Source organism: Chionomys nivalis, chromosome 24 (assembly GCF_950005125.1).
Source record: "Chionomys nivalis chromosome 24, mChiNiv1.1, whole genome shotgun sequence".
Classification (NCBI taxonomy): Eukaryota; Metazoa; Chordata; class Mammalia; order Rodentia; family Cricetidae; genus Chionomys; species Chionomys nivalis.
In genome coordinates, this window is record NC_080109.1 from 43,362,075 (window position 1) to 43,374,425 (window position 12,351).

A 12,351-nucleotide genomic window follows, 5' to 3' on the forward strand; every position below is an offset into this window, starting at 1 on the left:
AAATTCAAGTCCAACTGGATCAAAGACCTCAACATAAAGCCAGCCACACTGAACCTCATTGAAGAGAAAGTGGGAAGTACACTTGAACTCATTGGCACAGGAGACCACTTCCTAAATATAACCTCAGTAGCACAGACACTGAGGGAAACAATTAATAAATGGAACCTCCTGAAACTGAAAAGCTTCTGTAAAGCAAAGAACATGGTCAACAAGACAAAACGGCAGCCTACAGAATGGGAAAGGATCTTCACCAACCCCACATCAGACAGAGGGCTGATCTCCAAAATATACAAAGAACTCAAGAAATTGGTCATCAAAAGAACAATTAACCCAATTAAAAAATGGAGTACAGATCTTAACAGAGAACTCTCAACAGAGGAATATAAAATGTCTGAAAGACACTTAAGAAAATACTCAACATCCTTAGTCATCAGAGAAATACAATTCAAACCACTCTGTAAGAATGGCCAACATCAAAAACACTGATGACAACTTGTGCTGGAGAGGTTGTGGGGTAAAGGGAACACTTCTGCATTGCTGGTGGGAGTGCAATCTAGTACAGTCCCTTTGGATATCAGTGTGGCAGTTTCTCAGAAAATTAGGAAACAACCTTCCTCAAGACCCAGCAATACCACTTTTGGGTATATATCCAAAGAATTCTCAATTGTGCCACAAGGACATGTGCTCAACTATGTTCATAGCAGCATTTGTTGTCATAGCCAGAACCTGAAAAAAAACTAAATAAACCTCGACCAAAGAATGTATAAGGAAAATGTGGTACATTTACACAATGGAATACTACACAGCAGAAAAAAGTAATGACATCTTGAAATTAGCAGGAAAATGGATGGTGCTAGAAAACATCATTTTGAGTGATGTAACCCAGAATAGAAAGACAATTATCACATGTACTCACTCATAAGTGGTTTTTAAACATAAAGCAAAGACCAGCCCACAAATCACAATCCCAGAGAACCTAGACAACAAAGATGACCCTAAGAGAGACTTACATAGAGCTAATCTACATGGGAAGTAGAAAAAGACAAGATCTCCTGAGTAAATTGGGAGCATGGGGACGTTGGGAGAGGGTTGAAGCGGAGGAGAGTGTCAGGGAGGGGAGCAGAGAAAAAAATCTAGAGCTCAATAAAAATCAATTTAAATAATCTCAAAATAAACTCTGCATATTTATGATATAAAATATAATGATTTTATATAGATATACATAATAAACAATTAACACAGCCGAACATCATCTCACATGAGTACTTGTGGGTGAGAGAATTTAAGATCTACCCTCTTAAGTATAAAACACAACTGTTATTTATGATAGTCCTATCTCACTTAATTGTCTTTTACTGTGAGAAATCACATTCATCAAGGCAACTTATTTTTAAAATGTATTTAATTTGGCTTATGGTTCCAGAGGTTTGAAGTCCATGATGTTGGAACAGAGGAATGTTTAAGAGCTCTTGTCTCTTGACTTGTGAGTAGGAGGCAGAGAGAAAGAAAGAGAGCATGCAAAACCTCAAAGTCCACCCCCAGTGACATGCCTCCTCCAATAAGACCATCATAGACCTTAGGTTGGTTCCACACCTTAGCTGTGGTGAGTAGAACTATAATAAACGTGAACCACAGGCCTCTTGGCTGAACCATGTTAGCTACTTTCTCTCTGCTGTGATGAAATACCCTGACAGCCAATGCAGAGGAGAAAGGGGCTAATTATTGGATGTACTTCCAGAGGGACAAAGTCCATTAAGTCTGAGAAGGAACAGGAAGTTTAATGGTCACATTTCATCTTCACACAGGGAGCCAAAAGGCAAGGCTATGAACCCTCAAACACTGCTGTTGTGCCATACTTCTTCCAGCAAGGCTCTGCCTTCCAAAGGTTCCATAACCCCCCTACCCACACACGGCCTCACCAACTGGGAACCAGGTACTGAAATACATAAGCCTACAGAGGCATCTCTCATATAAAGTAGTGTTCTTATTTCCGTTATGTATAGAGCACACCAAAAATGGGATTGCTGGACCATAGGCCATTCTGTTTAATTCTTTGAAGAAACCATTTATTGGCCATAATGTCTATACTAACTATCGTGAGAAGGTACAGGCTCATTCTACCTGATGCTATTGATGCTGCTGCATAAGCCCTCAGCCTGCCCCTGGTTACCTGAAGCCATTCAGGGCAGATCTTCTCATTTTGAAAGCTTCTTGGCAAGCTTCTTCCTCTCCCTGCATTCCCTTCTGCCTCATGATAACTGGCTGAACTTGTGCAAGGGGAACCCCAAAAGTAGCAGTACTCTTTGACCTTTTCTAGGTCATCTTTCTGTTCACTCAAGATCGCAAAGCAATGACAGGGCAAAGAAAAGGTTCCAGCCTTAGCCAACTTGTGAACCTACGAGTTTAGCTGCAGTTGCTTACAAGGACAAATTATAATTGCCTCAGGCCAAATGGCCATCAGGAATCTCTGACTGCTGTGACTGGACCTGAGGGGTGAGGTGACGTGAACACAGGCAAGCGGAAGAGGGACCCGCTCCTCCCTCTCCCCTTTCTTTCCTGCTTCTGTTTTTATCCTTTTCATCTTTCTCCACGCTCCTTTTCTCCTTCTTTTCCTTTTTTTCTTTAGTCCTGTCTATCCTGTCTATTTCTTTTTTTCTCCCATGCCCTCTTGATTTGGGTACCGATCAGGCATTCGTTAAACTTGTAGAAATTCATCAAGTTGCACGTTTATAGTATATTCATTTATTATAAATGTGTTCTACAAGAAGAGTAAAAAGTCATGTGGGTTAGTTCACGTGGTGAGTCTAGAAGCTCCATGAGGTCATGGAGAAATTAAATGTGCAAAAGGATAGTCAGAGTGCCCTGATGAGATTTGTCCCTACCTGTGACACCAGCATTACAACAGTGCCAATCTTACTGGCTCCTGATTCTGGACTTAGTTTGGGTTGAGTTCAGCTGCAGGATTCTTTGGCTGGATTTTTAGGTAACTCTGCTGGATCTGGCTGGCCTTGCACGGCTTTCTCACTGCCTCTAGGGACTGATGCTAGCTGTCATTCCATCCCTTTTCTCCATGCGGTCTCTCATTCTCCTGGTGGTATAACTCTAAGTCACAAAGAGAGGATGCTGTAGTTTTCTTGGAGTCTGAATGGAAAGATAGGCAATATCTTGGCACCAATTTATAGCTGCCAAAGAAAGTCCCAGGTCAGGCTCATGGGGAGCACTCTGGTGACCTGGCCAGTAGATGTCCCCATAAAAGGAAGAACTCTTCACTTCCTGCAGGAATCAGTACTGTGTTATTTGTATCTAGAGATCTTGTTTTCCAGAAGTTCAATGACCAAAAGTTTACTCGAAATTCCCTATTTGAGTTTGGTAACTAATCCTCAATGTTAGACAACATTGCTTGGTTCAGTTAAATGTATCTGTGGGTTAGGCAAAGCCTGTGAGGCCTGCTTGCAACCTTTGTACCAGAGAACATAATGCAAATAACAGGAATTCCTGTTCTCTGAATAAGTGTAGAAAGGTAGTTTGGGAATATAGCTCATAGAAAAATACTTGCTAGCATCTCCAGGCACCTAAAACAACTACAGAAGAATTTCAGAAATTTTCTCCATCCTCCCACCCCCCTCTCTCTCTCCAGGAGTGAGACATCAGTTTGGACTCTTTTTCTATCATCAAAAATGGATGTAAAATAGAAACGTAGACAAAGACATCTGGCATCTTCTTACCTCAGTCCCTGTGTCTTCCTTCCTTCCTGTTTAGACACCCCCACCTGGAGATTACTATCAGTTGATTGCTGTCTTATTCCACTTTCTGCTACTAGAAACATAGTGGGGGATTTATAAGCAATAAAAATCAATTTTCTCACAGTTTTGGAGCCTGGGAAATCCAGGAACACATGTCAACATCTGGCCAGGTGTGCTGCCTTAGGACATGGCAGAAGGGCTGTGAGCTCACTTGAGAGAGAGAGAGAAAACTGGATTGAATGTGTTTGGTCTTCATGAGCTCACTCCTGTTGCTACTGCCTACTCTTTGGTAATGGCATCAATCCATTCACAGTGGCAGAGCCTTGATGGCTTAGCCATCTCTTCAGGAAGGTTCCATATCTTCACGTTGATTCAACAGAAATTAAATATCAACGTGAGCTTGGAGGGGAGACATTCTTGTACCTCCAAGTCTAACTAAGGGAGTTGAAAAAGTAGTAAGGCCAGTCGAGAAAACCAGGACAGGGTGAAGTGCTCAAAGGAGGCTGTAGCCCAGAAAGTTCCTCACATTAGCGTTATTATCGTGGGTGGTGATTATGTCTTCCCTGGTGTACTCAGAGAATAGCATGGCTTGCTTTCCAGTCTTCGCTTTTCTCTCCAAGAGTGTTCAGTTGTCCCTTATCCTGGTCATCGCTATTTTGAGAGTGGAAATAGCTCTACACTCCACTTGCTAAGCTAAGCACGGAACTGTGGGCACCCTGGTCTGACCTCTGAGTTTTCCCCAGTACCTTGATGGGATGCTGTTCAACGTGTCATCATCGAATGCCATAGTCATCTTCTAGAATAAACTAAAGGATAAGGGTTAGAGTCAGTCCCTGTGTCACTGTGCCTCCCATGGAAGACGCCTGTGGTTCAGATCCAATGCTGTGATTCCAAATCTGGCCTTGTTTGGGGGCTCCGCTGGTATGTATAGGATGTCAGGGACACGTGGTGCCATTGTTATCTCAACCCCGTTGACCCTGGCTCTGGAAATCCCCACACAGAATGAGAAATAAGCTCCAAACAGACACTGCTGATATCACAATTTTAATTATATAATGAATGCATGCTCCGTCCTAAAAACAAAACAAAACATAGCCAAGGTACTCTGTACAGAAAGCCCTGGTCTCACAGCAAAGCCAGATGCTAGTACCATTTTTAGTGCCCCATGGAAGGCATGGCCAGGGATTTTAGTTCTCAGAAGACAACCCCAACCCTGCGCAGCATTCCAGCTGTGCTCAGGCTTAGCCGCACTGCTTGTAAGTGCTCGGCTGGAGAAGCTTGCTTCATCCCAGCACATCTTTCCGGAACCCAAACCACGTGAGTCTTGTTCCCAAAGGGATGTGACTACATTCCTAAGACAAACACATTGCCAGATTCTGGGTCCTGGGACAGAGAGGCTGGACAACTCTGTTGATGGAGAAAATGATTAGTTCCCTGAGTCTGCTGGCCAAGGTGGCCTGCCTGGGTCTTCTGAAGAAGGACCAGAAAGCCTTTACCTAGAGACAGGTAACATTTATTATTTATGGGGTGTCATATAGGAATGCCAGGCACTGTGTGTGGCACCATTCTAGTCAAAGCCAAATCAAAACTAGGAGTCAGTCTGGACTTGAGAAGCCTTCAGCCAGAGGCCTGACAGGGCCACTGACGTGGCCACTTGGCGTTTGCACTTGGTGTCACAGTGTGCGTTCCAGCTGCAGGACATCAACTTTCATTTAAAACACTGGTGGGTTATTGTGATGCGCTCTACTTCCTGTGACTAATTTAAGTAGAGTAGTCAGGGGAAGGACATGATGTCCAGGTTCCCGGAATCCAGCGGCCTAGGACAACACACAGCGAAGGGCATTTATCTAGAATGAAGTGGAAAGTGACTGTTGCCTGGAAACAGTGGGTAATCAAATCCATGGTTTGCTTGGACTGCTATCCAACCTGACTTTAAAACCTGAAATTTAAGATGACCATTGCAACAATTTCCTTTTACACAATGTTTGATTGCTTTTAAAATTAATAATCATAAATGGTAAAAAAAAAAAAAAAACCCGGAAAGATAAAATAAATTAAACCATGAAAGGTTGGATGCTTTTAGGTTTTTGTTTTCATGTTTGAGGCTGGTCCTCTGTAGCACAGGCTGACCTGGGCCTTGCTGTTTAGTTGATGGTCTTCTGCTTCCACCTGCAAAGACCCCAAATCCCGGGAGTGGACCCACTTTGCCTTGCTACGCTGCATCCTTCCAATCCTGTGAGAAGCAGGACTATTTCATGTGTAGATAAAGTCATCATGAGGAATCACATTGTGGCATTTGCTCTTCTTTACACCCTTCTCTCTCAAATCAAGGCTGAGAGATGGCTCAGGGGTAGGGTACCTGCTGTTGAAGAACAATGGCCTGGGCTCAGGTGCTCAGAACTCACGGAAAAGCCAGGGCCCAATGCACGGGCAGAGACAGGTGGCTCTTTGGAGCTCACAGACCAGCCATGCTAGCCAAAATGGCAACCCCAGCTCCAGAGAGACCCTGTCTACAAACAAAGAAATAAAGGAACGAAAAACCGCAGAGGGCAATAGAATAAGACATCTTACATGTGCACACATGGGTTAGTGAGTGCACACAGAGAGAGAGACAGAGAGAGAAAGAGAGCGAGACAGAGACAGATACAGAGACAGAGACAGAGACAGAGAGATTTTTATTCTGTGTCAGACCCCCTGAGCCTCTTTCCCAGAACTCTTCCAGATTGAAGTTTCCAGGCTGAGGGCTGGGTCAGCTCACTTCAGATTACCAACTGCCAAGAGTCACGGACCTCAGACAGACTTGTAAGGAAATGAAGAGACATTCATGAGCTGAGGGGACATGAAGGGTCCCTTCCGCCTCTGTCACAGAGGGTGACAGCAAAAACACCAACATTGCCAAGCCTGGCGTGAGGAGGGACAAGGGCAACAGCCCAGGTTAAAATAGTGGTTGCTGGGGTTAAACATGACTGAGTTCAGAAGTTTGTTCTACATTGAATGCTTGCACCCTTTCCCCCAAATTCTGCTGAACCCCTAACCTTTAGTGTGACCGCTGGAGATGGGTCTTTGGGGGTCCTTAGTTAGAAGTCATAAGGGTGATGGGCTCTTGTGCCTAATAGGAAGCAGCAGTTCTCTCTCTCTCTCTCTCTCCCTCCCCCCACTTCTCTCTCTCCTTCCTTCTCTCCCCTCCTCTCCTGACCCAGTCTCTTGCCTGCACCAAGAAGGGGTCACATGGTGACAAGGTGGCCTCTGACAGGCCTGGAAGTTCTCACAGACTAGACCGGGCCCCTGATCCTGGACTTGTGTTGTCTAAGTAGATTAGCAACAGGCCTGATTTCCGTGTCCAGGGAACTTTCTTTTTTTTTTTTTCTGATTTTTTTTATTAATTAATTAATTTAATTATTAAAGATTTCTGCCTCTTCCCCGCCACCACCTCCCATTCCCTCCCCCTCCCCCAATCAAGTCTTCCTTCCTCCTCAGCCCAAAGAGCAAGCAGGTTTCTCTGCCCTGTGGGAGGTCCAAGGACCACCCACCTCCATCCAGGTCTATTAAGGTGAGCATCCAAACTACCTGGGCTCCCACATAGCCATTACGTGCAATAGGATCAAGAACCCATTGCCATTGTTCTTCAGTTCTCAGTAGTCCTCATTGTCCATTATGTTCAGCGAGACCGGTTTTGTCCCATGCTTTTTCAGTCCCCGGCCAGCTGGCCTTGGTGAGTTCCCGATAGATCATCCCCATTGCCTCAGTGTGTGGGTGCACCCCTCGCCGTCCTGAGTTCCTTGCTCGTGCTCACTCTCTTTCTGCTCCTCCTTTGGATCGTGAGACTTCAGTCCAGTGCTCCAATGTTGGTCTTTGTCTCTGTCTTCTTTCATCGCCTGATGAAGGTTAATATTCAGGGGGATGCTTATATGTTTTTCTTTGGGTTCACCTTCTTATTTAGCTTCTCTAGAGTCACGAATTATAGTCTCAATGTCCTTTATTTATGGCTAGAAACCAAATATGAGTGAGTACATCCCATGTTTCTCTTTTTGGGTCTGGCTTACCTCACTCAGGATAGTGTTTTCAATTTCCGTCCATTTGTATGCAAAATTCAAGAAGTCATTGTTTTTTACTGCTGAGTAGTACTCTAATATGTATATATTCCATACTTTCTTCATCCATTCTTCCATTGAAGGACATCTAGGTTTTTTCCAGGTTCTGGCTATTACAAACAATGCTGCTATGAACATAGTTGAGCATATACTTTTGTTGTATGTTAGGGCATCTCTTGGGTATATTCCCAATAGTGGTATTGCTGGGTCGAGAGGTAGGTTGAACCCGACTTTCCTGAGAAACCGCCACACTGCTTTCCAAAGTGGTTGCACAAGTTTGCATTCCCACCAGCAATGGATGAGAGTGCCCCTTTCTCCAAACCTCTCCAGCAGAGGCTATCATTGGTGTTTTTGATTTTAGCCATTCTGACCGGTGTAAGATGGTATCTTAATGTTGTCTTGATTTGCATTTCCCTGATTGCTAAGGAAGTTGAGCATGATCTTAAGTGTCTTTTGGCCATTTGAACTTCTTCTGTTGAAAAGTCTCTGTTCAGCTCAGTGCCCCATTTTATAATTGGATTGATTAACCTTTTACGGTCTAATTTCTTGAGTTCTTTGTATATTTTGGATATCAGACCTTTGTCAGTTGCGGGGTTGGTGAAGATCTTCTCCCAGTCAGTGGGTTGCCTTTCTGTCTTAGTGACAGTGTCCTTTGCTTTACAGAAGCTTCTCAGTCTCAGGAGGTCCCATTTATTCAATGATGTCCTTAGTGTTTGTGCTGCTGGGGTTATACGTAGGAAGTGTTCTCCTGTGCCCATGTGTTGTAGAGTACTTCCCACTTTCTCTTCTATCAGGTTCAGTGTGTTTGGACTGATATTGAGGTCTTTAATCCATTTGGACTTGAGTTTTGTGCATGGTGATATATATGGATCTATTTTCATTCTTCTACAGATTGACTTCCAGTTTTGCCAGCACAATTTGTTGAAGATGCTCTCTTTTTTCCATTGTATACTTTTAGCTCCTTTATCGAAAATCAGATGTTCATAGGTTTGTGGGCTAAAGTCAGGGTCTTCTATTCTATTCCATTGGTCAACTTCTCTGTTTTTATGCCAGTACCAAGCCGTTTTCAGTACTGTAGCTCTGTAATAGAGTTTGAAGTCAGGGATGGTAATGCCTCCAGACAATCCTTTATTATATAAGATTGTTTTGGCTATCCTGGGTTTTTTGTTTTTCCATATAAAGTTGATTATTGTCTTCTCCAGATCTGTGAAGAATTTTGATGGGATTTTGATGGGGATTGCGTTGAATCTATAAATTGCTTTTGGTAGAATTGCCATTTTTACTATGTTGATCCTCCCAATCCAAGAGCAAGGGAGGTCCTTCCATTTTCTGGTGTCCTCTTCAATTTCTTTCTTCAAAGACTTAAAGTTCTTGCCAAATAGATCTTTCACTTCCTTGGTCAGAGTTACCCCAAGGTATTTTATGCTATTTGTGGCTATCGTGAAAGGTGATGCTTCTCTGATTTCCCTCTCTGCTTCCTTATCCTTAGTGTATAGGAAGGCAACTGATTTTTTGGAGTTGATTTTGTATCCTGCCACATTACCAAAGGTGTTTATCAGCTGTAGGAGTTCTTTGGTAGAGTTTTTGGGGTCGCTTATGTATACTATCATATCATCTGCAAATAATGAAAGCTTAACTTCTTCCTTTCCAATATGGATCCCCTTGATCCCCTTATGTTGTCTTATTGCTATTGCTAGAACTTCAAGCACTATATTGAAGAGGTATGGAGAGAGTGGACATCCTTGTTGTGTTCCTGATTTTAGTGGGATGGCTTTGAGTTTTTCTCCATTTAATTTAATGTTAGCTGTTGGCTTGCTGTAAATAGCTTTTATTATATTTAGGTATGCCCCTTGTATCCCTAATCTCTCCAAGACCTTTATCATAAAGGAGTGTTGAATTTTGTCGAATGCTTTTTCAGCATCTAATGAAATGATCATATGGTTTTTTTCTTTCAGTTTATTTATATGGTTGATTACATTGATAGATTTGCGTATGTTGAACCAGCCCTGCATCTTTGGAATGAAGCCTACTTGATCATAATGGATAACTTTTCTAATGTGTTCTTGGATTCGGTTTGCCAGTATTTTATTGAGAATTTTTGCGTCGATGTTCATGAGTGAGATAGGCCTGTAATTCTCTTTCTTGGTTGGGTCTTTGTGTGGTTTTGGTATCAGGGTAACTGTAGCTTCATAAAAGGAATTTGGCAATGACTCTTCTGTTTCTATATTGTGAAATACATTAAGAAGTATAGGTATTAGCTCTTCTTGGAAGTTCTGGTAGAATTCTGCATTGAAACCATCTGGCCCTGGGCTTTTTTTGGAAGGGAGATTTTTGATAACTGTTTCTAATTCTTCGCGACTAACAGGTCTATTTAGATCGTTCACCTGGTCTTGGTTTAGGTTTGGTATATGGTACTTATCTAAAAAAGTGTCCATTTCTTTTGCATTTTCCAGTTTTGTGGCATACAGGCTTTTGTAGTAAGATCTAATGATTCTCTGAATTTCCTCTGTGTCTGTGGTTATGTCCCCCTTTTCATTTCTGATCTTATTTATTTGCGTGCTCTCTCTCTGTCGTTTAATTAGTTTGGATAGGGGTTTGTCAATCTTGTTGATTTTCTCCAAGAACCAACTTTTTGTTTCATTGATTCTTTGGACTGTTTTCTGTGTTTCTATTTTGTTGATTTCTGCCCTCAGTTTGATTATTTCCAGTCTTCTACTCCTCCTGGGCGCGTCTGCTTCTTTTTTTCTAGAGCTTTCAGGTGTGCTGTTAAGTCCCCAATGTATGCTTTCTCCGTTTTCTTTAAGTGGGCACTTAGTGCTATGAACTTTCCTCTTAGCACTGCTTTCATCGTGTCCCATAGGTTTGAGTATGTTGTCTCTTTGTTTTCATTAAATTCAAGGAAGACTTTAATTTCTTTCTTAATTTCTTCCTTGACCCAGGTGTGGTTCAGTAGTTGACTGTTCAGTTTCCATGAGTTTGTCAGCTTTCTGGGGGTAGCTTTGTTGGTGGCTTCTAACTTTAATCCGTGGTGATCTGATAAGACACAGGTGGACACTGATATTTTTTTGTATCTGTGGAGGTTTCCTTTGTTTCCAAGTATGTGGTCAATTTTCGAGAAGGTTCCATGAGCTGCAGAGAAGAAGGTGTATTCTTTCCTATTTGGGTGGAGTGTTCTATAGATGTCTGTTAAGTCCATTTGATTCATTACCTCCAACAATTCTCTTAATTCTCTATTAGTTTTCTGTCTGATTGACCTGTCCATTGGTGAGAGAGGTGTGTTGAAGTCTCCTACTACTAGTGTGTGTGATTTGATGTCTGCCTTGAGTTTTAGCAATATTTCTTTTACATAAGTGGGTGCTTTTATATTAGGGGCAAAGATATTCAGGATTGAGACTTCATCCTGCTGAATCGTTCCTGTTATGAGTATAAAGTGTCCCTGTCGATCTCTTCTGATTGATTTTAGTTTGAAGTCAGTTTTGTTAGAAATTAGTATGGCCACACCTGCTTTTTTCTTAGGACCATTTGCTTGAAAAACCTTTTCCCAACCCTTTACTCTGAGTAGATGCCTGTCTTTGTGGTTGAGATGAGTTTCTTGCAAACAGCAGACTGTTGGATCCTGTTTTCGTATCCAATCTCTTAGCCTGTGCCTTTTTATTGGTGAATTGAGACCATTAATATTAAGTGATATTAATGACCAGTGGTTGTTAACTCCGGTTATTCTTACTGCTTTTGGTAGAAGAGTTTGTGTGTCTCCCTTCTTTGAGTTGTGCTGTTGAAGGGTCGCTAGATGCCTGGGTTATTGTAGGCAGTGTTGGCAATGTTGGATTCCTTGGGTTGTGATTTTCCTTCTATTACTTTCTGTAGGGCTGGATTTGTGGCAACGTATTGTTTAAATTTGTTCTTATCCTGGAATGTCTTGTTTTCTCCATTGATAGTGAACGATAGCTTGGCTGGGTATAGTAGTTTGGGTTTGCATCCATGGTCTCTTAGTTTCTGTAGTACCTCTATCCAGGACCTTCTGGCTTTCATGGTTTCCATAGAGAAGTCAGGTGTAAGTCTGATCGGTTTACCTTTATAAGTTACTTGGCCTTTTTCCTTTGCAGCTCTTAATATTCTTTCTTTAATCTGTATATTTTGTGTTTTGATTATTATATGGCGAGGGGACGTTTTTTTTTTGATCCAGTCTGTTTGGTGTTCTGTATGCTTCTTGAATATTCAAAGGAATATCTTTCTTTATGTTGGGGAAGTTTTCTTCCATAATTTTGTTAAAAATGTTTTCTGGACCTTTGAGCTGTGCCTCTTCTCCTTCTTCTATCCCTATTATTCTTAGGTTTGGTCTTTTTATTGTGTCCCATATTTCCTGAATGTTTTGTGATGAGAATTTGTTGGTTTTGGTGTTTTCTTTGATCAGTCCGTTTATTTTCTCTATGTTGTCTTCAGAATCTGAGATTCTTTCTTCTATCTCTTGTATTCTATTGATTATGCTTGTTTCTGTAGTCTCTGCTCGTTGACCTATA